This window comes from Pimephales promelas, chromosome 10, assembly GCF_988280905.1.
Source record: "Pimephales promelas chromosome 10, fPimPro1.hap1.1, whole genome shotgun sequence".
Lineage (NCBI taxonomy): Eukaryota > Metazoa > Chordata > Actinopteri > Cypriniformes > Leuciscidae > Pimephales > Pimephales promelas.
Genome location: NC_142778.1, coordinates 31,189,563 through 31,216,469, shown reverse-complemented (window position 1 = coordinate 31,216,469; position 26,907 = coordinate 31,189,563). Strand labels below are relative to the sequence as shown.

General features: G+C 35.8%; 1 protein-coding gene across 3 annotated transcripts in view; it reads right to left on the bottom strand.

The window, feature by feature from the left end:
• The window catches only part of plin1 (perilipin 1), a 95,289-nt gene extending 68,450 nt beyond the window's left edge, over nt 1-26,839 (bottom strand). For 2 of the 3 annotated variants that reach the window (XM_089116467.1, XM_089116469.1), the window contains exons 1-3: nt 26,738-26,839; nt 26,432-26,513; nt 4,103-4,231 (exon numbers count right to left, since the gene is read on the bottom strand). The gene's annotated coding sequence lies outside the window, so the exon portion shown is untranslated. Of the gene's footprint in view, nt 1-4,102; nt 4,232-12,079; nt 12,209-26,431; nt 26,514-26,737 lie in introns of those variants that run through there. The other variant, XM_089116468.1, reaches the window with a different exon arrangement.
• Nucleotides 26,840-26,907: the final 68 nt, after the last annotated feature.

Genomic DNA, 26,907 nt, shown 5'->3' with positions numbered 1-26,907 from the left:
TCCAAGAGCCTAAATTATCAATCTAACGTAGAAACGAGTGCAGAAATCAACTTACGACAGGGTTCACATGTGATTCGTGAAACAATCCCATCGTACAAGGATCAGACGTTGAAAACAATCATAATTTGAAACGGTCACATTATGCCCTTACAAGTCTTGATTTTGTTTTTGGGGTTACTAGACTAGAATATGCTTTAATGCTTGATTGTTCAAAAAACACATTCTTTTTCACATAGTTTGCATTATTACAGCACCACTCTCCCAGTCTGGCTTGAATGCTCTAAACAGTTCCTGTTTCGATGAAGCCCCTACTTCTCAAATACAAAATGTTCAGGAAATGTCACTTTCCTTACCACAACTACAAGTTCCATCTGCTCATGTGTAAATATTAAGGATGCTGTCAATTTCAAACCAATTCAAGTCTGATTAACGCTTACTGTAAGAATGTTAACAAACAAGAGGATTGTGCCGAACGGATTTCATCCATGGACTTTGCAAGCATGGATTTCACAGGATGTTTCAGAGTTAGCCTGGGAAAACCCAGACAACTTCCAGCAAAATTAGATTTGCTCTGAAAGTTAGTCTGGCAAAGAGCTCATTCAAGCCCATTTCCAATCCGTCGAAATCGCGGCACCAGTCAGAAACGTTGGGGCGGGCTTTACACGATGACGAAAGCGCCGGGATTTTGAAGCAGATTTTAGCCTACATTACAAAGATGGATGCCGCCCTCGAACATCACTCGTTGGAATCAGCTATCGTGTCTGTTTTAAGCGATTTGAACATTTCCTTTTTGTTAAAAACCCAGCAAAGAATAACACTGACTCTACATACGTCATCTCCTTCATCGCTCTGATTGGTTTTGGTCTACCCGCGACGTCCATTGGTGACGCCCCTCTGGAAATGTTTTGTCTATGACGCTTTGCCAGTTACAACTGAGAATGGTCTGGTTTTAACCAGGCTAGAGTGGTATGTTTTTTTTTCTTTTCTTATACATTTTAGATATAATGTAATACACCATTTAATCATGATACTTGTCAGAAAACTATGGTAAAACAAAGTAATCGGTCACAAAACCGTGGCTAATTTCCCTAAGGGGCGTTAAACCATCTTACAAAAGCAAGATCTGACAAAAGTAAACACTATGTCAACACTAATGGAGGATAGCAGGTGAGCGGAAGAAAACAGCTTTCTCCTTTATTTACATCGTAGCAAGAACATAAAACTTGGAACTAGTTTATAGAAAACACAACTAGAAATAATTACACACACACTGAAACGTTTGTCCAAAACAGATCGTCCTGACAAAGAACTGCTCCATTTCAGGAGAAGCTTTTGTGTATAGCCTGCATTGTATTTTCTTCTGGAAGCTGTTCTCCTTAAAATGTGCAGCACACAGATAAACGTTAAGGCAATGATGTTCAGGAACAGTGTTTAAAATAAAGTTTAGGAAGCCTTAGGAAGGTAAAACAAATGAGTTTTGGAAAGGGGTGGAAGAAACAGCATCTCAAAGCGTTGACATAGTGACAACACTGTCTTTTCTAATGCAGCTCAACCAGGCCTCTGCACCTTTTTTGTGGATTCCTTGGGCAGATATTATTTAAATGAGTAACATTTATTACTATACTTATTCATATTTTGGATAGGCCACCGTTCATGTTGATAAATGCCATAATCTGTCGTGCATTTGTTTAATAAATGAGGGCCCAACTGGTTTTCTGTTAGAGAGAAACTACACTCTCAGAAAAAACGGTACAAAAAAGCTGTCACTGGGGTTGTACCTTTTCAAAAGGTAAACTTTTGTCCATTTTAGGTGCTAATAAGTAAATTTTAGGTGCTAATATGTAAATTTTAGGTGCTAATAAGTACATTTTAGGTGCTAATAAGTATATTGGTGCTAATAAGTAAATTTTAGGTGTTAATATGTAAATTTTAGGTGCTAATAAGTACATTTTAGGTGCTAATATGTAAATTTTAGGTGCTAATAAGTACATTTTAGGTGCTAATATAAGTTTAGGTGCTAATAAGTTAATTTTTAGGTTCCAATATGTAAATTTTAGGTGCTAATATGTACATTTTAGGTACTAATAAATACATTTTAGGTGCTAATATGTAAATTTTAGGTGCTAATATGTAAATTTTAGGTTCTAATAAGTACATTTTAGGTGCTAATATGTGAATTTTAGGTGCTATTACTGTATGTACATTTTGGGAGCTAATATGTACATTTTAGGTACTAATAAATACATTTTAGGTGCTATTATGTACATTTTAGGTGCTAATAAGTACATTTTAGGTGCTAATATGTACATTTTAGGTTCTAATAAGTACATTTTAGGTGCTAATATGTGAATTTTAGGTGCTATTATGTACATTTTAGGTGCTAATATGTACCATTAAGGTACCAATATGCACCCTTTAGGTACAAAAGTGTATCTTTTGAAAAGGTACAGCCCCAGTGAAAGCTTTTGTACCTTTTTTTCTGAGAGTGATCGTGTGTAAACCTTTACCCTAATATTTAAAGCAAAAGTCTCTACTGAGGTTTGCTATTTGATTTATTTTAAAACAGATGAACCTGTGATATGGAATTTATTTTTCAGGAGCTGCAAATTTTTATAATTTTTCTTTACCTTTTTTTGGTATAAATTCAGTATTTGATAAAAACTGGCCTAAATCAACGGGATCATATAATAAGATAATATAAAGCTCATAGCCCCTCTTGGTCTTTTCAAAATAGATCATTGGGATATGCCTGGAGGGTCATGTCAATACGCGTTGGTAGTTCAATTTAATGAGCATGTACTGTATGCTTGCCCACTGAATCAATGCTTTTAAGACCACACTATTTTTGGAGAGGAGCATTGAGAATTTAGGTTTGCATTGAAATTGCATTTCAGTGTAACTTGAAAAGCTTAAACTAATTGTGAATGACTCCTGTATTTCATAAACATGCCATTCAGATAACAACAGCCGCTGAAAGCTGTTCCCTTGAAACTGAGTCATTCTTAAATTAATCACTCCATCTGCTACAATACACTCCAATACAATTGGAGAAATGCTAAGAGCATTTTTTGATGAACTATTGCAATCACATGGAAGATATTTTAAACAACTGAAGAGGTCTGAAATGAGAGGGCTCGTACCGCCTGCATCATAGCATCTGCTTTGTAAGCCCCTGAGTCTGACAAAAAAAAATAAAATAAAGAAACAATCATTTGATTAGATAGAAATTCTTCAGAGAGGACACTCTATAGCCTACTGATACTCTATGCTACCGAGGAGCGCACAATTGACTCGTCTTGAGGCTTTAGTGTTTATCAAGCTGACAGAATGCAGAAGCTTAGCAGCGCTCTTTTTGTTACTTGAGTAAAAGAGGTTTACGGTACAGGCTTCGGAAAAAAAAATTCTCTGGGTAATGTAAACAACAAAATGATTCAGAGCAGCGTTCAGGAACAAAGATGGGCAGAGTAGCATCAGATAGCCTGGGATGCAACCTTTGAAATGCAAATGACACAATATTCTCAGTCTGAACAGAAATGTTTAATCCCAATCAGAACACCCTCCAGTCTCTCATTTAGCTAATGCTCAGCATTCATGTGTGTTTTCTACATGCAGTATTTGTGTAACCGGTTTCTTGATTGACCGTTTAAAAGAGGTTTGCAGTCTATTCTTTGCTTTCGAAATGAGGAAAATCAACCAACATTTCCAATGACTGTTGAGTTAGAAACTCACATAACTTTTCCGCTCTTAAAGGGACAGTTCACTTTGAAATTAATTTTTGATATGTTTTTGCTTACCTCAAGGGCATCCAAGATGTAAGTGTATTTGTTTCCACAGTATTTTCGATTTTGATATTTTTAGGTCAAACCGTTCTTGTCTGTCAGTTATATAATGGAAGTCTATGGGGATTTTCTAAAAGAGCATCCACAGAGAAGTCCAATTTTAACATGATTTAATGACTCGTAATGTAAGTACACATTGATGGCCTAAGACACGAAACGAGCGGTTTGTGTGTGTAAAATATGAAACCTCGGATCTGTCTACAATTCATCTTTGCAAGTGAATACACTGGCTTCGCCTCCAACCACAAAGCCCGTCACTCTACCTCAGCTCGTTGACCAGACGGCTCCACCTTGCCTCCTTCCTCCCTCGGCTCCACCTTAGGCCTTCGTTCTTGCAACTCCCTCGTCCCTCCGGCTCTGTCTTCGTCAGATGCTGCTTTGACACTGCATGTCTATAAAACAATTTGTTTTCACATATTATAATATATAAATATTTTAATTTTTAAAATTATATTAATAATAATATTTTGTTAAGCTCATTCTTTGGTTTCCATTAAATCGATGACAGTGAAAACAGCAATATATATATATATATATATATATATATGTTTTTCTGTTCATATAGCACAAAATGGAGTTCTGTTTGAATACTAATCTGTATTCAAATTGGAATAGATCAGCTTAATAATGTAATATACTAGATACTAGAGGGCAGAATTTTTCCTCTAGAGCACAACACATAAATCCATCTGTTCACGTAAGCTCATTCGTCAAGATAAACGAGTTTCATTCAAAAATGATAGACCATGTCACATTCAAAATTATATCAAACTGCTGTTCCGTATTTTACAGTATAATACTTCTGTACTTTAAAGATTAAATGTCACAAAGGTCATGGGTTTATAAAGGGTGATTCAGATCCCCATCCAGAGGCAGTTGCAAATTAAAACAAGGCTATGAGAAAAAGAAAGCAATTAAAAATGATAAAATAAAGGTTTTGTCTTATATACTGAGCAGCAAAATATGTCTAACTATTTATTGTTTGCACTTTAGACTTTCCATTTCCTAACCTTTGCTTTACACATCTGACGTCATGAAGGTCATTTTATTGGTTTGTAAGAGAGTCTAATTAAATGTATCAAAAAGTAGCGGAATTAAACGATGGCAAATAGGATAAAAAAAAGCAATTAAAGATCTCAGACCTCAGAAGGTCTTCACATCCTCTTTAAAGTCTTTTGGAGTGAGGGGGTGGGGGGATTTCTCAGTTTAAGGCTAGGGTAGGCAATGTTTTTCATAAACACTTTTTGTTATACTGGTTGAAACTCAGATTCCGATTGCAATGAATTATAGAAGTGTCTCCTCTGTGGAAGTCTCAGAATGAAATGATAGGATGTCCTACCAAGCTGTCGACGTATGTACAGTATTTACCTTGGACTCCCTGCTTGTGCAGACATCACACGTCATCAGGTATTGCTAGCCTCTCTGAAATCGGCTACCTTTAACTGAATTAAACTACATTTTTGACAAGATTCTGATGTATATTAGTGAACACTCAGTAATACTTGTGTAGTGTTACAAATTTATTAAATGTTTAATTTAGGTTCCCCTGGTCTTCACTTCTGAGTTCTCTAACACTTGTCAAAATGTTGTTAAAATTGTTCTGGAAAGTCTTCAGATAATATATAGGCCTATATGAATAAATGACGAGTGAGAAAATAATATTCCTGCTTACTTGAGGGCACCTATTACTCTCAATCAAAATCTCAAGCGTAATTCTGTAGCTCTATTTGAGTTCTCCACCTGTGGTGTCTGTAAACAATCCATCAAGATGGCAATGCTGTCACATGTCAATGTCTCATTAAACAAAGATTTGCAAACACTGTTGCTGTCTAGACGTGGGTTGGCATTTATGCATGAATTATTTAGACATTTTGGTAAGACTTTACAATACGGGTGCACTAATAAGCATTAATTCATGCACAGATAATACTGAATTAATATGTAACTAATGATTATATAAGCTATTCATTAATGATTACCACATTAGGAACTAATTAAGAGTCTGTATTGTTATTAATTAAATATGTAATTGTGGATTCATTCCATAATAACTCATTTTTTGAACTGATAGTGTTAATTAATATGTTAATTACCAGAATGAGCCAAAGCCTTGTATTTCAACTTCCAGATAATGACAGGTATGCATTATACATGATTAATTACTTCATTGTTACTGAAAATTCATGTGCAGTTACTACAATTATTAAATGACTAGTTAATAATGATGTGCCTCAACAAGTAAAGTCATAACATAATGATACCTTTGCAAATCATTAGCTAATGATTAATTAAAGCAGACAACTGGAAGTTGAAGTGCATAGCTTTGACGAATTGTGGTAATTAACACATTAATTTACACTATTAGTTAATAAAATATGTTATTAAGGAATTAATACACAATGACACATTGAATTAATAGCAATTAATTTATTACTTAATCTATTAATCATACAGACTCTTTATTAGTTGCTGATGCAGTAATCATTAATTAATGGTTTAGTTCTTCCTGATTATCTGTGCATTAGTTAAGTATGAATTAATGCATATTAGTGCACCCGTATTGTAAAGTGTTACCGACATTTTAATTAAACAGTATTGTACGTTTTTAATTATGTAATTTTATGAATAGGACAGACTCTGTAACTAAAACAGTCCATGTGTACAAAGGTGTGTTTTCCAGTGTTATTTAGTATATGCGATTTAGTTTGATATATTTTGTATTTATTCATATTTTGAATGGGCAAAAATGTACTGGGCAAAAATCTAGCTATGTCGATCGGTTTATTCTTAAGCCGTTTATTACCTCACGCCGGTAGAGGAAAACGGTTTAACGCATTTACATGACCACACGTGATATCGGCTTATTAAACATAATTCGGTTAAGAATGTGCGTGTAAACACATTAAAATATATTAAGGCACAGGAGAGAATGTAACAGCTTTACAAACATTAGAAAGGACAACTGAACCAACCAAAGACTAGACAGAGGATGCACACAGGATAAACTAAACAAGACACAGGTGAACACAATCGGTAACAAGGGAACAAATTAGACATAGGCAAAACGGGAAACAGGAACTAACTAACTACTGTAAAAGTCCTTTGAAAATTTTTACATTTCAAGTAACATAAATTGTAATTTTTGATGAGTTTTATTTAACAATAACAACATTGTGGTTATCAACCACCTATACTTTAAAATTAGCACTTAAATTGTACATTGTAATATCATCATGTTGTAGTATTACAATTTCCGTTGACGAAAACAATGGTTTAATAAATTATCCCCATAGTCTGTAATAGCATAAGTTTCCTATTTCACTGATAAAATGCATTTAAATATAGATAAATTATGCAATTATGCATGAACATTTTAGTGTTGCTGGTGAGGAAAAAACGTTTAAAGACGATTAAAGAAAGCATAATTTGATATTTTTATTCATGCATACAAAATCTCACACAAAAGGTCTAGAACGGCTAATCGGCAAAGATTAGGTTATTACATTCTTTGCAAAACACATGGTGACAATCATCCCGATTCCATTATTTTGACATCTTTGATCTCTGTAAGATTAAAATTCCACAATATTCCCCATAAATCACAAAAGCTTTCTAAGAGGGCTAATGAATGTCAAAGAGTTAATTTGCAAGTCTGTGATGAAGTAGCTCTTGGCATGAATATAAAGGAAACTATTCCTTTCATTTAAGACAAACTGACGACCTCTGAACTAACGAGTCACAAAACACTTTCATTCCAGTTTGTATAAAAGAACAAAGTCAACCTCAGTCAGTAATTTTTGACTTGAAAATGAATGCTAGAAAACAGCAGACCTATCCTCATTAAAAATAAACATGTGAACAGGTGCACCAATCAAAGAGCACCTAATTGAACAGAAGTACCTTACCACTTATTTTGGACGTTAGCGTCAAGTTTTCTCTTTGGATAATTTCAAGAAGAACCTGTGGGAACTCATTGTGCTCTCAGCACTTTGGGTACATGATGGGATATGACAGCTAGTGCTGCTCTTTACATGAAAGTAAGATTTGGGAGTCACAGTCTCTACCTGTGCTCTGCATGAAATGCTAAAGGTGACAGCAGTTGCTCTGACACTGCTGATGAACTGTGGTGACATCCATACTCTCAGTCTCAGCCCTAGACTTTGGTCTATTTCTGAAAAGCAGGACTTTATTCTTTTATTCAATTCAGCAGTGAAATGCATGGGCCAGTGATTTGATGTCATAAATATATACCTGAATTTCTTAAATTGCTTTTTCGGACATTACCTTTCATGTAATGTTGCTGTTTGTGAATGTAAAAGGTTTGCAAAGTTACAAAATTGAAAGTGCACGACAAATTAAGTTATTGTTATCGATTCTGAACTGCTGAAACAAATCGTCATCAATTCTAGTCTTACTTCCGAATCCACTTCACATACACTTGAAAATGATAAGGACTCGTGCTGGAATTGATACGGCAAAACCAACTGCATCGTTTTGTATCACTGTGTATTAAGTGCTGAGGAAAGTGTCCAGAGCCGAAATTCAGATATGGTAATGGGAGTTTTGTTTCTGAGTTAAGCGTTTAGGTCTGGGGTAGGGTTAGGGTTAGACCAATAATAAACAAATTAGTGTGAGAGCTTAATTGAAAAAAGCAGTGATGGGTAAAGTTTTGCGCGTGATCTACTGACGACATGCAAAAATTAAAAAACACAGACGCATCCGGATCATTTCCAGAATGATTTTCGGCTTTCCAAATTAGCATCTGCTTTAAGAGATACTTTTTTGGCCTATATATATAATGCCACAAATACCAGTAACTTGACTAGTGCAAACCTTAGTAAATCACCTTGCAAGATTCATTTTAAATCCCCCCCAAGAGACAAATGATCTCTGTTTGTATTCATTGAATCATTTTGCTGTTGTCACTGATGAAACAATCTATATTGTATAGAGCATTATATAAATATAAAAAGGTGACTTGACAATCATAACAGACTGGGCCATCTGACCAATCAGAGCAGAGTAGTCTCTCCTAAAGGAGGGGTTTAAGGAGACCGAATCTTGAATTGTTTCAGACGTAATGCTACAATGAATATTATGAGAAAATGTAAGTGTTTTTTTTTCCTTGGATGCATGTAAACCCTTTGAACCTCAATGAAAAAACTCAATGAACCTTTAAAACCGTATAAAAGGAACACTTAGAGATGCACAGAACCTGATGAAGCATTTAAATGCTTGACAACTGTAATCCTTTCATGTCGTGTACTTGCATACTCATTAATCACCTGTCAGGATGCTATGAGGCTATTATTTCAGCTGAGGACTAAAGAATTACTCCAGTGTCTACAAAGGGATCAGGTCTGGGGATGAAAAAAGATTACATTGGGGACATTACATCTAGCAAACTGAAAGATACATTATGCAAATAATAAATGACAATAGGATGTATTATCATCAACACTGCACCGGTCTCTAGAAAATGTTCATATAAATCCATGGTGGCTTATTTTAAGCCAACATTGTTCAATGTACTAATAGTGTTAGATCCGTATACGTAATAGTGACTGGCACTGAAAGACACTGAGAACTGTTCCCTGACTGTCTGGTCTGGTTTTCTGGTTTGCTTCCCCACTGTCGCACTTGACTTGCTAAGTTTGTGACACTTAATATTCAGTAATTTTATATAATAATATATTTTTCAGACCACGTTTAACATTTGATTTGATTGGTTTTAAAATCCAACGGTTACTTTTGTGTTACTTTTTGACAATGTATGCTATTATGTTGCAGCTAGGTACAGTATGTGCGCTCCCTTCATCTGTTGCTGGTTTAAATGGCGTCATTCGCTAGTCAAACAATCACTAAACGTTCATTAATCTTTCGGTTGCAGTTATTTGTTTGGTGTCTTTTGTTATCTTGGGTGGAGTTAGTGTAAATAGCCCTTTGCCAACAAGATGGGCTGTTTGCACTTCTGGTGTGTTCAAGTCATGTCGAAAAGATCCTATTTATGAGTTGAACGCACATGAACGCCACAGCAAGTTAGTAAATACCAGTGGGAAGCTTGAGATTTTAGTTGTTTTTTTGTGTGTGATTTGAGGGCGTCAGTGAGAAAATTGTCGGAATGCAACACTACTTATAGTTTTTAGCAGTGACATTAGCAGGTCAGGATTTTATTTACAATAAGCTAATTGCCTGCACAATGCATGATAGCATTGTAATATCCAACACGATCTTACGGGAATTCGTACGAATTTTACGAGGTGGCTAATTTGTAACAATTCGTACGACCTCACTCGTACGAATTAGTAGGATTTTTGCTAAATCGTACATATTTTACGAATTGGCCAATTCGTATGAATTCGTACAAATGACCTACCCCTGACCCCACCCCTAAACCTAACCATCACATGGATTTAGACAAATCGTACGAATTCGTACAAGTGAGGTCTTAAGATTTAGTACGAATTAGCCAATTTTTAATGTACGAATTTGTCGTGAGATAGCATTGTAATATAATATGTAATGACAAAGTTTACACTGGCTTCCTAAGTGAATTAAAAACATAAAAAAACAAAACACACCTGATGCATATTCTTTGTCCTTCGTTTTCTATAAGTAGTGTTTAAAAACTGTATTTTTGTGTAGTTAAGGTACACCATCTTGCTCAGACGAAAGTGACTCAAACTCACCTCAACTTTCCTTTTTCTGACACAGGCTTCCATGCGCTTCTGAATTATATTAAAGAATATTTAAAGAGATACTCCACTTTTTTTGGAAATAGGCTCATTTTACCATTCCCCCAGAGTTAAACAGTTGGGTTTTACCGTTTTCGAATGTATTCAGCCGATTTTTTGATATTTAGTAGAATATCAGTAACCAGACAGTTTCTGGTCTCATTGACTTCCATAGTATATATTTTTTTCCAACTATGGAAGTCAATGAGACCAGAAACTCTGGTTACTGATATTCTTCTATAGATCAGAAAATCGGCTGAATGGATTTGAAAAAGGTAAAACTCAACTGTTTAAATCTGGGGGAGTGGTAAAATGAGCCTATTTCCAAAAAAGTGGGGCATCCCGTTAATACTAATAACCCAGACCATGCAAATTCGTAGAAGATGAAAATGGAAGAGTATAAAAGACATGGTAGATTTCCCCAGCAACCACAGCAACTTCTGAAGTATAAAATCAAGACCCGTTATCCATTTTTCTTCATTTCACTTAGATATTCAACATATCACACTACTGAAATAAAATGGGTTGGAAAGAATAATTGAGCTATAAAAGCAAACAGCATATACATTAAACTAAGGTATCAAACTTGCCCAAGAAAACCACTAATCAAATCCAAAAGGTGCTTTCAGCTTCAGTGTCATGGAAATCTGCCCGCAGAGTGGAGAGATAAAGCCACTGAAATGAAACAATCAGATTAACCTTTTTCCTTGCTGAACTCAATTCATATCGACGTCAACGATTGAGGCTAGACAGTTATCACACAATCAGTTCTTCTGCGACAATTGCTCTCTCTCAATTTTTATACAGCCTAAAGCCATTCACAATCGAAACAAACCGACAGCAGCAAAGCCTCAGGGTTATCTCCTAAACATATTATCATCAATTATACTATAATTTTACATTCAGCCTTCGACTTTCATAGTCTTGCATACAAAGTTTTTTCTAATATGGTTATATCATTAAATTGCTCTTAATTAACAGTAAATTGGCCCATTAGGGAAGTTCACATCTCTATATGGATTAATCACATGCTACCGATGATTCAAGCGCATGCTGAGGATTGTAATCAGACACTGGAGAGACAATTTTAGACACAAACACAGATTAAAAGCAATTGCTCAAAGGTTGAACACTCACTGTGACCTACAAGAAGGTCTTTGCAGACATTGGCGTCAGAAGCAAGTGGGTGGGTCAACTCTCAGAAAAAAATGTTACTGGAGTAAATGCCATTTTATGTATTCTGGCGCCTTTTAATTAAACTCCGCTATCCAGATTATCCTGCTGCTGATACCATGATCATTTGCCATGCATTGACAACTTAAAGGACAAGTTCGTTTCTGATGAAATAGAATGGTTATGATGGTCTTTTTAGACAGATGCTGCTGTCCCGAGAATTTTCAGTTTTTGTGGTAACACCCCCACACCTCTATAATGGTAGCATAGGTGCACAGGAACAATCCTTCATAAAATGCACAAAACTTTAGTTTACAAAGACGTGAAACTCACCGAGAGGTCTGGGGTGTTCACTGATATGCTCACACAAAAATCGCAGCAAAAGATGCTTTCCAACAGGTTTTATCGTAGTTTTTGTACAACTCCATTGACTTGTATTGTATGTTCTGCGATGTACGGTATTACTCCGCCGCCGGAAACGGAAATGGGGTTGTTTGCATTCTTTCTGTAGTCTTATGCAGTCGCGGTATCGTAGGCTGCACTTTACAAGTGGTTTGCTTGCGATCGGCAAAGGTGCATTATCGCCACCAACTGGGCTGGAGTGTCTATTATTCAAGCTCTCAACGGAAGAATGTACGGTTGTGAGGCGTTCGGAAAAATAGGCCTACAGTTTTACAACGAATGGTAAAACACCCGTTGGAAAGCATCTTTTGCGGCGATTTTTATGTGAACATATCAGTGAACACCCTAGACCACTCGATGAGTTTCACGTCTTTGTTTTCGCGTCAAGTTTTATGTGTTTTTAAGGATTGTTTTTCCGGTGCACCTCTGCTACCATTGTAGAGGTGTGGGGGGGCTACCACAGAATCCGAAAATTCTCGGGACAGCAGCATCCGTCTAAAAAACGATCTTAAAACAGGGCTTTAATTGTAAAATACCAAACTTGTGCTTTAAAGCATTATTGATGTTTGCAATTCAATATTTGACTGTAAGGGTACAACTGGCGGTTACTTTCATCAGTTGCAGCTCATTGAATATATAATGTAGCGAGTCACCGGTAATGGAGTTTAATTTATTAGGGCAAAATAAAAAATAGAGCTTGTGCTACCCATATACAATGGTTCCTACGGCCATGCTTGCAGAGGCTAAACAGAATCAAACCCTTCAGAAATCATTCTGATATGCCAATTTGCTGCGTAAGAAAAGTTTTATGATTATCAATGTTGAAATCTGTTTGAAAACCAATTTTTGTGGATTTTTACGACTCTTTGATAATAGAAAGTTGTAACATTATAAATGTCTGTACTGTAACTTTTTTATTATTTAATGTTTGCTGAATAAAAGTATCGATGTCTTTCAGAAATAAATAGCCCAAACTTTTGAATGGTGGTGTACATGAAAACTTTTGAGGCAGCGTCATCCAATAATATCGTTAAATACTGTAATGAAATACACGAAGCACTGCTCATCTTGTCACTTATGAAAAATAGACTATAACACTCATATTATACTTTAATGTTTGTCTGGAAAGAAGTGTCATTAGTTGGGAATCAGACCTGAATAACAAACACGGCAGAAAGGAAATTACACAGCATGAGCTGCTATCTCATCAGATACATATCTGCAGCATGACAGAGTCGGAAAAAAAATTAGAGAAGGTTTAAAAGAATCTGGGGTTTTCTTTCAAGGTCACTTGGTAAATGTAAACTATCTGTATGCAGAACGCAGTGGAGGCAATATTCTCACAGCTGACCTTTCGTCTTTCCGTTTCATATTGATACACATTGAATAATAATAGTAAATGAAACATTCTTCGTTCTTTATTTACATGCTGAGCAGTCTATTCACTCTAGTTAAGTGTCATATCTTTGTTGACAGAATTGTTAGTTTTTTGCGCATGCCAATACAATTGCACATCCATATCATAAATATTGGGAGTGATAGGATTTTGCTCAAACTTGTTGTTGTATGTCTCTTTCACTTTGGCTGCATCCGAATATGCCTACAGTACTTCCCTGCTAGAAGATTAAAGGAGTAGTTCACTTTAAAAAAAAAAAAAAAAACTTTTGCTGATAATTTACTCACCCCCATGTCATCCAAGATATCCATGTCTTTCTTTCTTCAGTCGAAAAGAAATAAAGGTTTTTGATGAAAACATTCAAGCATTTTCTCCATATAATGGACTTCAATGGGAACCAAACGGTTCAAGGTCCAAATGAGAGTTTCAGTGCAGCTTCAAAGGGCTTTAAATGACACCAGATGATGAATAATATAAATTGAAACATTACAACTTTGTCAGTCAGATGCTGTACTTTAAATGATTTACTAAAAATAGACACTGTATTTAAAGAGGAAAAAGCTCAGCTGATATGAAATGTATCATATCAGCATGATTTTCTATGTATTGGGGGGAAAACATATACCATTTTCTAAGAGCATCACAAACTCACAAATCTCCTGTACTGTTATGCTTACACTGTACCCCGAAGACTGATTTCATCATGTGATATTGACATTTGCCATGAATTGAGATTTTCAGGATCTTTATTCTTGCAATTATGATATTCTGTGCTACACTCTGACTGTGCTTCTATTTTAGTTATTACTTTACCTATCATTAGACACCATTTAGCAAATGCTTTCATCCAAAAATACTTCAATTAAAACAGCAGCAGTTTCCCTCAAGCAACCGGAGGTTTAGTGCATTGCTCAAGGGCTAAAAGATGAGAGAGCAGGATTGAGATTTTAGTAACTTTCCAGGTGGGAAAATCTAGAGCTGAACACAAAAATTGTACACTAATTTCCAAATACACAATCTAGTTCACTAACCATTTGTGCATATTCGATCATATTTCAGTTTGAATTTATTTAAATTTGTGAATAAATGCCCAAATAATTAACAGATGCTCAGACTTCACACATTAGCTGAGTTTATTTAAATATTCTGTTGCCCATTCAAAGTTTTCTTCTTATTTCTCAGTTGTCTGTTCACTATTGCACATGGAACTGTTGTTTGGTGTGTAATGTTCAATGAAGCTGTCAGCTGAGCAGCTGTGAGGGGCATGAAGAGACTCTAATAAACACTATGTGTCCCCTTTTTACTGTGCATCTGGGCAATTTGCTTCACTCTCTGTTCTGGTTTGCTTTCCTCTTTCAAGACTTTAATGCACACTACTGCATGAAACAGCTTTCATCTTTCCAGAAGAACAGACAGATGGGTTTATAGTGAAAGCTGTATCTTGTTGACCTTTACCAAAACCGGTATGCAATTTTAGAAATGCAGAAGTCAATGCGTAGAACGTTTCATTTGTTGGTATGAGTCAATGATCACACCGAATGTAAATGACTGCATTTAATCCAAACATAAGAGGTAACTGCCAGTGCCAGAACAGATCTAAGGGTTAAACCCAGCCACCGGGCATTCTGACTGGATGAGCCAACACCCTACGGTGGCTCGCCTCGTAATAAACAAACTGCATAATAATTTAACCAAACACCTACATAATGTACAACAACAACTGAAACACTGTATTGTGATTTTAACATTTCATTAAATAACTCGATAATTTTTAACTGTGCTAATACGAAAGCTATTTCAATGATTTCTTAAAACACAAAAACAAACAAATATATATATATATATATGCCAAAAAATATTATTTTCAACCTTCATTTTGACCCTCGGTCAGCTCCTTTAAGGCTTGTCAGTAAATGGCCCATTTTGATGGGTGTTTTTATTTTATTTTTATTTTTTTTACTATAAAACTAGACTCCAATCTCTGGATTTTTTGCATGACAGTAGAAAAACTTCCCCACTTAAAACCATAAACATGTGATTCCATGTGATATTCACTTATAACTAAGTGATCCGACAATCTTAAAACTTTTATTGTATTGTGATTAGGTATAACTTCAGTGATAAGTAAACTAAAAATGATCCTCTAAACTCCATTAAACTAAGTTTCTATAACGGGAGCTTGTTTTGATTGACAAAAAGGAACTCTTGGCTTATGATCAATTCATTTACCATCGGCCATTTTCTGCAATTGTGTTTGAAATGGCAAAAACTGACATTTTCTGTCAAAATAAAATCAAACTAATATGCAAAGGTGTGGGAAGAAAGCGTAATGACTGACATCACCAGATATCCCTCAATGGATATATCTCTTTTCTGGATAGATGACACTGTAACCCTGTGCACAGTAGCTCTGAGTAGATAAAACAAGTTGTTTAGTGTACCTAACCACAAACACATGCACACTGAAAACCCATCCATTGCATCATTGTTAAGAAATATCCCAGGTATAAAAGGTATAAATCTACATTCTACACAAAATTTTTATAAATGATTCACTGCTGTTTAAGTAACATGCATGTATGTACATGCATGTACATTAACACAAAGAGTGATTCACAAACGTAGTCTTTTATTCAGACATCTCCATTGAAGTTTGTGTACAGAAAAAAAAACACTCTCACAAATGTGAAATTACAATCCACCAGCTTAGCCTAAACAATTTCTAAAGAAATGGAAGAAATGCTCAGTGAGTTATCTGAAGAGCACAGCAGTATAGATACTAAAGCTTTGCTCAAGCAATTCACTGTCACTCGAATTACAATGCCTGTTAATCTAAAAAAGCTATTCTAAGAATAAATGAGTCCAATAGAAAAGAATTTGTGCTTTTTAAGAAAAAAAAAAAAAAAAGGATTCAGTGAAATATACAGTGCTGGTCAGTATTATTTGCCTTATTTGAATTATTTGCCAGAATACTTTTTGCAACCTCCTTTTGACAAAATAACAGCTCTGAGTCTTCTCGATCAGAGACCATTCCTCCATACAGAACATCTCCAGATCCTTCAGATGGGAGGGGATTGGGACGGTCATGGCAGAAGCTACATTTTGTGCTCAGTTATACATTTTTGTGTTAATTTTGATGTTTGTTTTAGATCGTTGTCCTAATGGAAGAACCACGGCCCATTATAAGATTTCTAGCAGTTTACCTTACCTTACCTTACAGATCTACAACAGACTCAGCACCCTCCTCCTCTCACTCCTATAAGTCCTATAACCCTAACAGAAGTGATTGATAAATCAGCAAAGGCTCGTGGACCATCACACGATGATTTTGGCCACAAAAAAAGCCATAAAAATCACTCTCACTGTTTGTTGCTGGTGGAATGATCGCTCCCCCTTTATCCGGAATGCAGAATCACTAACATATTCAAAAGACAGCTGAAAACTCGTTTCTGCAGTGACCTCATTATAAAAATAAAAATTCTTTTAAATAAAAATCTATGCTTTCACTTTCCTTCAATTCCTCCATATTCAAGCTTATGCTACTCTCAACAAAAAGTAACCTTAAAGCATATCATCCAGCTTTGTACAAGTGGCATGAATATTCAACACACATTAAAAACGGCACTTTCTCTGAATGCATTTTCACACATTAAAGAAAGTTCATTTACTAAAAGTCTACAGGGTCAAAAGTGCCCAAAGTTGCTCAAAGTAAACCCTGTCCTATATGCTTGGCAGTGGTTCACTGAAAGCATATTAAATGGTGAATGGTGTTGTTATGGTATAATTCTAGTTTTATTAAATATTCAACAAAACTCGAAATGAAATGATATGAAATATCATGGCTCTCTACTGAGCTTATTATGAATTTAGAGCTTTGAGTTTGAAAGCTCAAACAACACGTTTTGAGATGACCAGAAATCAATGGCCGCCATTTGACACTGTGGTGAAGTCAAAGTGAAGTCAAATGCTTTAAGAATAGGTCAATACCTTCCACCTGTCAAAACTGAGGGAACGAAATGCAAAGTCAAACACAAATTAGTTACTTTTGAAAGTAATGCGTTACAATATAATATTTGCTTTCTAAAAAAGTCACTAATTGCATTCTAGACACTTCCATGACTACCTGTCCTGTGGGCCTAAAGTGTGCCAAGAAAACATCCCCCACACCATTACACCACCACCACCAGCCTGCACAGTGGTAACAAGGCATGATGGATCCATGTTCTCATTCTCATTCTCAGTTTACGCCAAATTCTGACTCTACCATCTGAATGTCTCAACAGAAATCAAGACTCATCAGACCAGGCAACAGAAATGGGAAACAAGACACGGGATGCAATTCGCTCTGTTATGGAGAACATTTTGGGGTTTTTCAAACTGAAGCAAAAGTCGTTTACAGCCATGTTCACTCCGGTATTTCGCTCGCATCATCAAGTGTTTACAGCTAAGACAGACCGCACTTCTGCCGCTGTAGGCGAAAAACAATTTTGCCGCCCCTCTATTTGCAACGTATACCAGCAACAACAAACAAAGACCAACATGCCATAACGCGTAAAAAACTAGTCTTTGCACGTTGTTAATAATGCTATTTTAAGGGCGCATGCTTGGCCATTATGTAGCTTGTGCACAACGCGCATACACTTTGATTCTCTCATCAACACAGATGGAGCTGTTTTTATTTATGCAAATCATACATTATAACAAGAAAACATATTAACACTTCAAGCTTACACATTTAGGCTACCCAAATTTTTCAGGCTAATTGTAGTAATGACGGATCAGACCTGTTTGGCCAATTATATAGTGGCAAAACACATATGTATAAAAGACATAACTTACCCCCATACAACGTCATTTTAAAAAAGAAACTTGTTTCTTTTATTGTCACAACAGAACAGACTGATGATAGTGGTATTAGCTAGATTTGTGGTTAGCTAGTCTATGATGAGCCATAATTTTGCAATGGATAACGCCATTCGGCAAATTGTAAAACATACATTTTCAATATAGGCCAACGAGGGATGATCCGTCTGTCAGGCGCTATTAAAGAAATACTTTAGTCACAGTGTAACAACGTAACATAATTATTACTAGCTAATTCCGCTTCACTCTCGGCTTATTTAACAGCAGCAAAACTGGACAGGATAGTCACAAATTTTGTCATGATTATTTGAGTTAAGAGAACTGATGGAAATGTTCTTTTAATTGTTATTCAAGCAATGTATGTCTCGTCACCAACTCAATAGCCGCGTTTCCACTGCCGGGCCAGGGCCGGGCCGTGCTAGTGCGTGCCAGGGCCAGTCGCGTTTCCACTGTCACTTCCGGGGCTTGATCGGGGCTTCCTCAGGGCCAACGGCCAGGATTTCTGGCCCGTCGAATACCTTGGGCCAGAGGGGGCCAGCTCGGGCTAGAGGCGTGTTCAAGGTAAAAGGCGGAGTTTATCGGTGTTATGGAACGTTATGATCTGAAGCAAGATGCACATAGGGGTGTCCATGTTTAACCGATTAACCGTTTAAAATTGCATAACATTTTAATTTGAACTGTAGGCCTATGCCAAATGCTGCGCAACAATATATAGGCTATATATAGCTACATATCGACGAATTTTCAGATATTTGTTTGATTTTTTTTTGCCCCTTAAACATTTAAAATATTTGACAAATTAATATGAAAAAAATATATATTTTACTGGTTTTCTGAGGCCAAATTAGAACCTGGAAATGATATTTTCCCCGCAGTGCTGAATGAGAAGAGCCGTAACCACAGCCTACAGAAAATGATCTAAATGATTTTCGGCTAAAAACATATCTCCATCTCCGGATGCACATTTAGAGAGAAATTAAGCTACATAAACATAGAAGATATTGGCTTTCGATTCGAATTTGTTTGTTTTAAATTGGACATTTAAAGCTTTAATCTACAAAGGATATAACCCCTGTAGACTAAAGCTTTAAATGTCCAATTTAAAACGAACAAATTCGAATGCGGTGGCTGTTTCAGGTCTCACGCTTCAGTTCACGGAGATCATGATTAATGATTAATTGTTAAAGCACAACGTTTTCTTGTTATAAATAAATTTATTTGCGAATAATGTATTATTATTTTCTGTATGACCAGAAATTAAAGAGTATTTTAAGTTGTTTCCACTGAAAGAATGAAACTGTTCACATGGGCGTCTCGCAGCCATCAGTGCGTGCTCCACACACACTGGATATGCGCTGATATTTGTCAAAAATATTGTGTTTATTTGTGCTCTGTTCCTTTTTTGGATAAAGGCGTCTTCTACATATGCAGCCTAATAAAATGTTACAATAATGATGATGATGGTTATTATTATTATTATTATTATTTGCAGACACAGAGTTTTTGTGAAATGGACGTTTTGCTTATTTTCAATTGGCAATTTCAGTTTGAAGGGTGATGGAAATGGGGCTTTAACTGCTCCGTACTTGCTGCGTTTTATTTCTATAAATTAATTTCGTTTCAAATGGGGTCCAATCAGTTATTAAAGGTGTTAAAAATTTACTCTGTATCTCGAGGTTGCGGCGCGCACACTATGCACCGAGTATTAACCGATGGGCCTCGGTTAACAATTAATGAATAACTTGAAAACGTGCCCGCAGCCCTACTTGTTATATCGCGCAAAAAATCGCTGCTTGAAATGGAGAATCGCCTGTACTGGTCTCGGGACACTATTGCAGCCACTACGGCAGTTGAGTTAATATACATGCTATCTTCCTAATTTAAAAAATAAATTAATTCATAATACCCGCTGAAATGGGTTGGGTTTTATGACGTTTGATCCTGAAAGGCGTGTTGGGGGTGGGGTCTGGGGCAGCGCTGTGGGGCTACTGGCCCGGCAGTGGAAACGCAAGCCCGGTGCTTGAGGCCCGAGGCCACTAGCTCGGCCCGGCTCGCTGTTAGCTCTGGCCCAGCCCTAGCCCGGCAGTGGAAACGCGGCTAATGAGTGTTGCCAACAATGTAGAGTGCCCTCTGGTGGACAAACTATACAACTCCAACACTCATGACATGGTTCAAGCGTGTTTCGTCCATTTTTATTTTATGTTTGAAATATTCATTCATCAGCAATTATAACTGCCGATACCGATAGTTTGGAAAATGCCTATATCGGTCGATAATATCGGCGTGCCGATAAATCGGCCTGGCTCTATTTAAAATGATCAAAAACCACTTGACTTCGTTCTCATTACACAATAACTCAAAAGCCAAAACTGTAAGAAATCATGCGGCCCTGCAACGCATTCTAGGTGAAATGCTGAAACTGCTCAAATTATACAACACTTAGTTCAGGCTGTTTTCCTGACATCTAAAGCCAAGGACTTATTACTCCAATTCATCAGAGTGGAAATAAATTGGACCTCAATCATTGCAGAGGCATTTGTGTGAGCAATAATCTGGGGGAGTTATTTAGCAGTATTTTAAACAACAGAATTGTAAGCTTCCTTAACGAACACAATGTCCTGAGCTCGAATCAGATTGGCTTTATTCCAATTCACAGAACTACTGACCACATTTACCCAACACAGCCTAATCAATAAACATGTAAAACAGGCCAAAAAGGGCTTGGCACTGGCAGTCAACCTCACAAAGACCAACATTATGGTCTTTCAGAAGAAACCCAGATGTCAGGAACACAGGTAGTCCAGGGTATTACCAAATCCAATCTGGTGTAAAATCTTTGATAGTGCACTGTAGGGAAGGGAGATCAGAGCTACACTAGATGGGACAGACATCCAACAGGAGCCCTATACACAGAATTCTGCAAAATTACTCTAAAACTACGCAATTACAATTCTATTTATCTCTGAAATCAAATTATGAATTGGAAGAATATCTCCAAAGTGTGAGAGACACAACACATCCTGAGCAAGTATACAGGCTAAGTGGCAGACACAAGCTGGTTACCCTGAGAGCAAAGGGTGTGTGTTCACTGTAGGACAGGAGAGATCGAGACAGAGACGCACTTCTTACTTCAATGACTACACTCTAAAAAATGCTGGGTTGTTTTAACCCAATTTTGGGTCAAATATGGACAAACCCAAAATGCTGGGTTAAAAATGTAATGTAAAAATTTAACCCAACGGCTGGGTTAGTCCATATTTGACCCAAAGTTGGGTTAAAACAACCCAGCATTTTTTAGAGTGTACGCTTACATGCAGCCAATAACCCGATCCAAACCAGAATATTAGCATTAACTCGTTTGCACACGGCCATGTAAACACTGGCAAAAACCCGAATATGTGCATATCCCAGATTTTAAAAACCCGGTTATGATCCCTGAGGTACCCCTTTTCTAACCAGATTTTTGGTGATGTAAACGCGTATCGGCATATCCCCACCAAAAGGAACATTGATTTGTGTTTTGCGCATCTCCTATTCGCAAGGAATCTTGGTCAGAGGAACTTCTTGGATGTGCCATCTTGAAGAATGATGTGACCACACTAAATGCTGTAATAAGAAATGCTGTTTATAAATTTATGATGAGACTCATGGACTCGCAAAATGGAATTATAATTGTTCTTATACGGCCTGACCAGAACAGTACTAGGTATAGTTCACTGCTCTGGAGGCACTGGAGAAATTGTTTATATGGATTATAGTAATCCTTTGTTTTTTATTTTTTTTATTTTTATTTTTTTATTTGTCTGTCTGTCGTATTTGTATGTTTTTATGGACTTTGTTTTTCCGAGTCTGAAATAAAGAAGTGAAATATACCGGAAGTAAACAAGAAGTATAGGTAAACATGGCGAGTTGACACAGTAGGGTTAACACCTGCTGGTGGGTCAGTACCAGCACCAAAGCGCAAACAAGGCACATTTAGACTCAAGTTACTCTCAGTCTCAGCCCCAAATTTTGTTTTTAAATTAGCCTCAATATCATATACGTGTTCAAAAATCTTTAAATCCATTATTAGGTAAACAGATTTAATGAAGCAAAGAAATGCACGTTTGTTTGATGGTGTCATTTGTAGTCACATACAACAACAATGGTAATATATTCAAACCCTGAAAGCAATTTTAGCTGAAGGAAAAGAAAACAAGAAAAAGTGGAATTTGTAGAAGTATTATCATTTGAGCAAAACAAAGCTGCACGAATGCTTTGCCTCTTTGATTTGAACACACAGCTTGAATGCATCTCTGTTTGATGCAACTTGTTCAACAGTTGATTCTGTAGACGGCTTTGACCAGCCTCAATATAAACATGAAAGGCTGGCTTTCTAAATGACATATATTTTGAGCTTGGAATAATGACTGTAGATGTGATATGAATCTCAGAGTGCTGGGGAAAAAAATCCCAAATGCACCAAAATAAAATGCCTATAAGAGATTATGTAGGATGACAATTAGCCTAATTTGTGGGATAAAGGTGTAAAATGCATATTCTAATTGCGACCTGAAGACTAAAATTTCATCTTTTAATATAATTTCATTATTAAATAGTATGTATCTGTATTATTATTCTTTATTTAGTATTCATAATAAGTTGTATTATCGTATGAAGTTTAAAATGCATGAATAGACTACAAATTGCATGTACACGTGTTTGAGAATATATTTTAGACACAAGGAGAGTAGCTGATGATTTTGTATTCTGCTTAGAGGTATGCAATGTTCACTTAGCAGAGAGTTCCAATGATGAATATTTGAAATGTGTACAGTTGGTATGCACTTTGCAAGAAATTTAATGTTTCAACTGATGCAAATGTACCATTTGTATACCACTAATGTATACAATGAGAAATAGTTTCTTAATGTGGAAAGTGGATTGTATCACGTGTATACATTTCATTTTAAGCATTAGCAAATTGTTTTTCTACCTTACAAGGAAATCGAAAGTCGCTCAGTTGTATTTAAACCCAGTTATACTGTAATACAGCATGATTGGCTGAGAGGAAAGAGGAACATGAAATGCATAGACCTGGCATGAATATACAACATCTTCTCAGGGGTTCTCTGCTGATATATAAGAATAAAGATTTTTATTGGCAAGATAACTGGTGTCCGGTCCCGTGAATCAAATAATAACGGGGAAAACAAAAGGCTTTAATTCCAAGTCTACAGACCCATGAGTCCATATACCGAATAAAGAACAAACCAAGCAAATACCACTCTAAAAAAATGGGTTGTTTTAACCCAATTTTGGGTCAAATATGGACAAATCCAGCCATTGGGTTACATTTTTTAAATTAAATTTTCAACCCAATGTTTGAGTTTGTCCATATTTGACCCAAAATTGGGTTGAAACAACCTAGCATTTTTTAGAGTGAAAATTGATTTAAGAAAAACAATAAAAAGATCAAGATAAAAATGCACTTTAGCATAATTAGTCAGGTATACTATGAGTGCATGGATTTGATTTCAAACTGCTTTAAACATTTTCATCAGCCATTATACTGCAACAGTTAATTTTGTATTAAGTTCATTTTTATAACCAGTAAAAACAGGATTCATTTGCATTATAACTGGTAAAATAAAGCCCATCTTCTGCAATTCAAAGCAAAGGAACAAACCAATAAAGATGCACTTTATATTCCCAAAGGCAGCCTAAAAGCAGAACTAAGTGTTAAAATTAGGTTTAAATGCAGCTACTGGCAAAAAACCATAACCTGTCAAAACAGTTACAATTATGTCAATGCTAAAAGAAAGTACTATGCAACAAAAAAAGCCAGAGGTCTCTATCATTTGAGCCATTTACATGAATTGTTCATTCTGATTGTAGCACAGCGGAAAAAAACAAACAAACAAACAAACAAACAAACAGTTCTTGTGTTCAAACCTCACAGGATTTGAAGACATTCACAATCATAGCACATGGTGCATTATCTACAATCTCAGAAAAGAATCACTCAACACTTTCACATTAGATGTACTGCACCTGGCAACCGTTCTGAACATCATTATCTCAAAATAACCTACTCTTGTATGAAGGAGAAAGCAGAAAATACTTTTGTTTACTCGCCTCCAGGCATGTTTAAAATAATCCATTCTTCAATCAATAATTCTAATTACAAAGTTTTTCTTTGTTTTGTTCTGTTTCCCTGGAATTCATCCGTAAAGTTTCCTCTCTTTTAAATATATTGTACATTAAGAAAAAAAAACAACCTTTTAAACAGGCTATGTGTGTATCTGTGAATACTTAACTCGTTGTACACATCTTGATCTTAATCATAACTCTTTTCATAATGTATGGCATTAAACTATTGTGACAGTTTAAAACACATCAACACTCCTCACATCACAGTCTAGTAGGCAATATAACCAAGAATTAGTATTATCTACACAATGACTGCTGAAAATGCATTGGTTACATGTTTTGTTTGTTCATAAGCCACATTAATATGCTTCTTCAGGAACATTGCATTTTTGGATAAACCATCGGTGCTTTCCCAAATTTCACTTATTCAGCTGTTCCAGGAATACCTAATAACTAAGGCAATCTCATGCATGCAAATCTGTAGCCGAATCATACTTCTTCTGAAACCATTTCATTACATCACATATTATTGCCTGATTGAGAATGGCAATATAGCAGATTCATAATAAGGTACACTGTGGGATATCGTAAAAAGTGTCAAAAATGTCACTGCATATTTTATTTGGGGGGGACTTTTACCTGAACTGCCTTTCAAAATGCCATATCGCAGCCCTGAGTTGGTTGAATTTATGATTTATGATTAAGGTGTGTGTGTGCAAAGACATTTTTGAGGATCCACTAAACATTGTGAATTTCTTTCTTAATTAAACACTGACCCCTGCAGGTGTGATCTGATCTGACTTTCACAAAGCAAGATAGTACAGTGATGTTTTTAAAAATGAAAATAATTCTATATTCATACACACACACACACACACACACACACACACACACACACACACACACACTAGTAATTAATTCTGTGTAGAGAAGGGTATTTTAAACTTTATGCAAGCTTCATGAAACATGTATTGACAGCATTAAAACTCTGGCTTTAATCTTATCATTAAGGTCAATCTAGCACGATTATAGCGTAATAATAATAAAAAATAAACATGCCCAATTTCTAAATATTCACTTTCAAGCTGCATATCAGAAATTATAATAATAATAATAATAATAATAATAATAAACTTGTAAATGTGAAACGTGTAATAATTCACATCAAACGGAATAATGAAAGGCCAGGAAAATGTTCATAGATGATTCATTTTAAATTTTGCAGTCTATTTCATCTTTATGTAAAAAAATGAGAAGAGTTCATCATACTAAAATTAGCTTTCACTATATATGATTTCATCTCATCTCTTGATTGACCTATGATTTTCTACTGATAGCAAAACAAAGTGTTTTCATAATCATACTTCTGAAATCTATTATTGAATCTGGTATTAATATGGAAGATTAAGCAAAGCACAAATAGTTATCTAAAGGCAATCGAAACGACTTAGGTAATCATATGGGAGCAGTTCAAACTGTCAAGCAGAATCGTGTATAAAAATAGAAAGTAGGCTATGTCTGGTAATCTCATTAAAGTCACTCAGCTGGCCTGTCAAGACCCTGCATTTATGTAAAGAATTTCCACTTGCATTGTTTGACACACAAAACCATTTAATAAACAGTTGCTAAAAAGATTGTACAGTCCCTCAGTAAATGATTTAGAATTTAGTGCTTAAGACGTATTATGACCAATATCAGTTATAACTCATTTGCATTTTAATTTTATAATTAAAATGCACATAGCCTCACTTGATCAACATGCTCTTACTCTGAAATAAATAAGAATGCTTGAAATAATTGAATTGACTGAAAGTAGATAATATGCAAAATACATAAATTGTCGTTAGACTTAATTGAAATGTAACATCAGTGGCATAAGGAACATAACTAACCTGCGGTTTTAATCCAGGTATTTCCGTTCTCTAATCCTGTGCCAGTCATTGGTCAGTTAAATCCGGAAGTAGCACACTGTGACTGAATCATCATCCAAAAAAAAAAAACATCCGAATTAAAACTTGGGCTTGACAACAATTAACTTAAAAAAACTTTGTAAAATTACAAAAATAACAAAATTAATGATTTTCGTTACAATTGTAACATAACTTAATATTCATCTTAAAAGCAATTCGTGTGTAGGTGATATGAACTAACAGTGAACGTGAAAGAAAAGGTGAAATGAAAAAGATGAACTAACTTACTTCACAAAGGCAGTGTAAACGATTCATTCACGACAGCACGGAGGAGGATTTTATATTTGGGGCGAAAAGTAAGTTAATAGCCGTCCGAGATGATGATGTTACAAATAAAAAGTAAAGGAAATATCTTTACGACTGAATTATAACTGCAACAAACAGAACTGTGATGCATT